Below are 6048 nucleotides of genomic sequence, written 5' to 3' on the forward strand. Positions count from 1 at the left end.
CATGTATCCCATACTACTGGTCTTTATGCGCAGATTCCAAAATTCCAGTCTTATGGAACCTGTTAAAAGGATTTTGCTCCTGAAAAATGGAGGTCATGAAGCTCTGAAATGTGGGAGTTAAGGCCCCAAGATGAAATTTTAGAAATATTACTTCATTTGTGTCTAATATCTATGGTTAAAATTTCGTCAACAGCAAAAATATATGAATTTTCATGGGGGTTATGGCCCTTATGCATAGAATATAATTTCCAAATTTCATAAAGATCCATTCAGTACTTTTGACCTAGTTTTGGATCATAAAAATTGACTAAAATTTGGGAGTTAAAGCCCCCATTAGGGGGTCTTAGAATCCTCATGAGAAGTGGAATACATCTTGATGTGTGTCAATTACCCTTGGTTGAAATTTCATCAACATCGAAAATGTATGAATTTTCATGGGGGTTCTGCCCACTTTTAGCCATCTGAAATTCAAACCAAACATACTGCATTATACCTGCCCTTATGCATTGAATCTAAGTTCCAAATATCATAAGGATCCATTCAGTAATTTTGGTCCATGAAATTGTATGAAACACAGCATTACCGTTCTCCCTAGGCTTGGATTTTGTGTTCCAAATTTCATTAGGATCGGTGCAGTAGTTTTTGAATGTATAAGTAACACAAGACAATACATAAAGACATTGACTTTTATATAATAGATAATGAATATACATACATGTGTGTGTGTGTGTATGTATTATATATATATATATATATCACAGAAAAAAAAGATAGAGTGATAGATACAACTGAGTGGGCAACCCAAAATATGAGACACTGCCTAGTGCTTTTTATTTTGATAAGCCTGGTACTTATTCTATCAGTTTCTTCTTGTCAAACCAGTAAGTTATGGGGATGTAAATAAATGAACAGCAGTTGTGAAGCAGTGATAAGGGAGAAACACAGAGACAAAGACACACACATACACTTACATATATATCTATATACGATTGATTTCTTTCAGTTTCTCTCTAAAAAATCTACTCACAAGGCTTTGGTTGGTCTGAGGTGACAGCAGAAGACACATGCCAAGTCACCACACAGTGGGACTGAACCCAGGACCATGTGTTTTGGAACCAAGTTTCTTACCACACAGCCATACCTGCACCTGTGTGTATGAGTGTATATATGTGTGTATATTACATGTACATCTATATATACATGTAAATCTATATATAGACATCTACACATATACATCTATATCTATGTTTATACATCTATACATATGTATACATGTATATATATATTTATATATATATATATATATGTGTGTGTATATATAAATCTATATACATTTGTGCAGATGTATACATATATATACATAACATATATATATTATATATATGTATGTATGCCTGTATACATGTGAGATAATAATTTCACTTTTATAGTTTCAGTATTAAAGTGAAAATATCTGACATTACACTAGAAAGATGTTTGGGCTCGCACTAGGCAAGAAGTAAAAAATTTTGGGGGCCTAAAACACTACCTGGACCCTAAGTAAGGCATATGTAAAATTTGAATGAAATTGGTTGTGTAGTTCTCAAGTTTTAGGGATTCACACAGACAGACACACATTCTCATCTTTATATATATATCTGATAGATGCAGGTACAGCTGCATGGTAAGGGGTTTACTTCCCAACAACATGGTTCTAGGTTCAGTCCCATTGTGTGGCACCTTGGGTGAGTAGATTTGGTAGATGGAAACTGAAAGAAGCCTATATATATAATTATACAAGGTGCAATGGGTAAATTGTCGCTATTTTATATTTTTAATTTCGCACATGTCATTGTTTTTGATTTTGTCAACTACACAGTATAGTAGGATCAGTTGGGTACTGTCTGAGAAAAACAGCAACATGATGCAATTCACTCCGCAAGAAATTTGGAAGCGACATGCTGTACTACTTGGCATTCATGCCAGAAGCTCCTCCATGAACATTTCAGAGTGTTTCGGTATCAATCTGAGGACATGTACCAAGAATGATAAAAATCAAACATCCAGTCAACATCATGGTGTTTGGAGTGATCACTAGTGATCGTGATATCATACCTCCATTCGTCTTCCTACACGGCCTCAGACTCAACATGGCACCCTACATCAAGTGCCAGGAGGAGGTAGTACTGCCCTATATCTAGCAACAGGACTTTGTACTATGCCACACAAGCAGGAGAACCCAGTCATGGCTGTCAGACGATTTCTGCAAACACATCACCCTTAATGTCTGTCTACCTAACTCCCTAGACTGCAACCCCCTTGATTATTATGTGTGGGGCCCAGTTGAGTGAGAGACCAATAAAACGCCTTATAACACCAAAGATGAACTGAAGGCAAGGATTATGGTAGCATTCACCAACTTAGACAAGGAGACTGTCCAGAAGAGTTGCAGGCGATTCCAAAGTCATCTGGAGGCCATGGTTGAAGCCAAATTTACTCTTTAGTATTTCAAGATATTTTAATGTAATTTTGGTAAATATATCTGTTAAAATGAGAAGTCAGTGTTATTTTCATTTTTGCATAATTTAAATGACAGTTTATTCACTGTACCCTGTATATATACTTGCATGTGTCTGTGTTTATCACCCACCACTGCTTAACAACTGGTGTGTTTATTTCTCCATGACTTAGTGGTTTAGAAAAAGAGACCAATAGAATACATACCAGGCTTAGAAAAAAAAATTCTGAGTTCAATTTGTTCAACTAAAATTCTTCAAGATGATACTCCAACATGGTCACAGACTGTTGACTGAAACAAATAAAAGATATATATAGGGCGAGAGAGATGTATGCATGTAAATATATATATCCATGTGTGTGTGTGTGTGTATCTTTATTTTTGTGTTTATTCTCCATCACTGCACAACAACTAGCATTGGTGTGTTCAAGTCCCCTTAGCATAGCAGCTCAGCAAAAAGAAACTGAAAGAATAGTGACAGGGTTTAAAATAAGTACGGGGATCAATTTATTTGACTAAACTCTTCAAGGTAGTGCTCCAGCATGGCTGCCATCTAAATACTAAAACAAGTAAAAGATAATGTATAAATACTCTATATTCTGGTTATTTTCTTAAAAATTGAGAACACTGGATATCAATAACTTATTGTCCTCAATTATTTCTTTAGATTATTCTCTCAGTTTGTCTTAACTTAATTGCATGTCATAATCAGTCATACTTAGCTTTAAATATATCAACAGTTTCTTTACTCAGTTTGAAACATCTATTCTAAATTTCTCATATTTTAATATAGAGTTCCTAGAACAAACTTATTGAAACCACCATTCAATCTATAATTCTGTACACAATAAAGTATTTTAGTGACAAGAAATGTGTTTTCCCGTTCTTAAGTCATGTTCCAAACAACAGCTTGGAACATAATGGGTGTAGTAACCATATTTTACAGTATACAGTCAGCATGGTGTATAGTGTAGACATGTAGTATAAACATTAAAAAAATTGTCCCTATCTTTACAAATCCTCTGCATTTCACACAGACTATTTGGTCATCCAAAGTTGACTCAGTGCATTAGTTCAACAACATTTGTTTTTTTTGGCTATAAATTTTGGTCCAAAAACTTTGACCTGTATACTGGAAAATATGGTAGTTATTTCTCTAAATCTTCTAATTTTTGATTCATCATCATCATTGATACCCTTCCTATTTCCAACCCTCACCAGTTCTCAAAGATAACTAGAAATGAGGGACTCTGCTAGTATGATGGTGATACTCGTTTATAACTATCCCATGATGTCAAGACAAGGAGACACAAACACACTCACACACTTGCATGCATGTACACATATATACGCACATGCATGGCTTGTATGCTTCACTGGATGTGTAATGTAAGTGCATATGTCCGACAGAGTGCTAGTATATTGAGAGAGAAGTTAGGCATAAGGAATTAGATGTAGTATGAAAGAAAACTGGACTGGTTTGGTCATGTTATGCAGATGGATGCCTATGGCTCCATTCAGAAATGCTGGTCTCTCAAAGTACATGGAACTTGTGGAAGAAGATACAGGAAGACATGGGATGAAGTACTGAAGGATGACCTCAGGATGCTGAACCTTTCAGATGAGATGACAAAAGACTGAGAAACCTGGCACCTTGCTGTACTCAAGAAGACCTGTATTCCACAGTAGAAGTGTTAAGGCCACTCCCCCAGGTGAAGAGGACTGACCTGCAAGAGTCCTATATTGGTACCACATAAAAACACTCATGCTGGTGCCATGTAAAAGTGCTTGTACAGTGCCACATTAAAAGCACCCAGCACGTACTGTAAAGTGGTTGGCGTTAGGAAGGGCATCCAGCCATAGAAACCAAGCCAAATCAGACTGGAACCTGGGGCAGTTCTCCAGCTTGCCAGCGCTGGTCAAACCATCCAACCCATGCCAGCCTGAAAAATGGACCTCAAATAATGATGACAGACAGATATATATATATATTGATAGAAAAGGTAAGACAACAAAAGAAAGAAAGATATTATGTAAATAGAGAAATTTATCTGTAAATAATATGTGACAATTATTCAGTAGCCATGATAAAACTCCCAGTTTCGGATGTCGGGGCAGAAACCCATGCCACCATCTCTTCAGTTATCAGGCCATGGCCAGATAACTGAAGAGATGGCGGCGTGGGTTTCTGCCCTGAAATTTGAAACTCGGAGTTTTATCATGGCTACCGAATAATTATCACATATTATATATATATATATATATATATAGGCTTCTTTCAGCTTCCATCTCCCAAATCTACTTACAAGGATTTCGTCAGGCCAGAGCTATAGTAGGAAATATGCCCAATGTACCACACACTGGGACTGAACCTGAAACCATGTAGTTCGGAAGTGATCTACAGGAAGCATATTTCAATTGAAATACAGTCAAGAAAGAGTTGAATAACACATTCCTAAATTATACATATTTCACAGGAATAAGTATGAAGAGATGATCTGCTTTAAAAATACTAAGACTGTTAGCCTTATGACACCAGCATAGTACGCAGCAGAATTTTCACCATCATAAATCACAACCTCGGGTTTTACAAATATATTCCTTACACTTGAGTACTATACACAATAATTTCATTCTTCTTCTTATTATTATAAATGATATGTGAAAGGATTAATAAGAATTACGGTTGTCAATTAGTGTTGCAAGATTAATAAGAAGGTTCTTGAATATCAAAAAAGAAGAATGATCTCACCAAAAACAAAAATTGAAGATTAAAATTGTAGAAAACATGTGAAACAAAAAGTAAAAACTATATACTGAAATAGTTCAACGCATAATACTAAGTTCGCTTGCTATTATTGAACTGCCCTTTGAATGCAAAATACATAGTGATCAATGTACTAAAGGGAGATAATTCCGCCGGAAAAATTATACTTAAGGTATTTCTATCCGAATGCATTTGGTTCTAATTCTATGCTGATATAAACATACGTGTACGTGTGTATCTGTGTATATACAAATATAAGAGGGAAAGTACTCAATAGAGAATTAAAATTGAGATTTACACGACTTATGTGAATTTCTTAATATCAAAAATTAGTACCATGACATTTAGAGTAATAGCAGTGTAGTAACGCCGTGCGCATGCGTAGTCTCACGCATGCGTGGAATTCAACATCCAAGCGTTTCCCGCTTTATTCTGTCTCTTTCGCGGTCGGCCGGCATGGAGCATGGACGTGTCAAGCTGTTTCTCTCCATCTTTCGAACTCACGCCAGACAGCTCACATCAACATACCAACGTACACAAGCAACCATGTTCTCACACACAGAAGGCGTCTCAACAACCAAGAGTAAAGCTGTATATTTTCCACCATAAATAAATATTGTTGAGTTGATAGTTTGGAGTTCTGCGTTCCGTTCATTCTAATGTAATATAGGAAATTGGGTGTACACCTAATGGTGTATAACCAATTTCCTACAAACTGGTGACCCCGACTAAAGAACAAACGCGGCCATGGATTCTGGACTACCAACCAATAATACTATACGAG

This window comes from Octopus bimaculoides, chromosome 4 (genome assembly GCF_001194135.2).
Source record: "Octopus bimaculoides isolate UCB-OBI-ISO-001 chromosome 4, ASM119413v2, whole genome shotgun sequence".
Classification (NCBI taxonomy): Eukaryota; Metazoa; Mollusca; class Cephalopoda; order Octopoda; family Octopodidae; genus Octopus; species Octopus bimaculoides.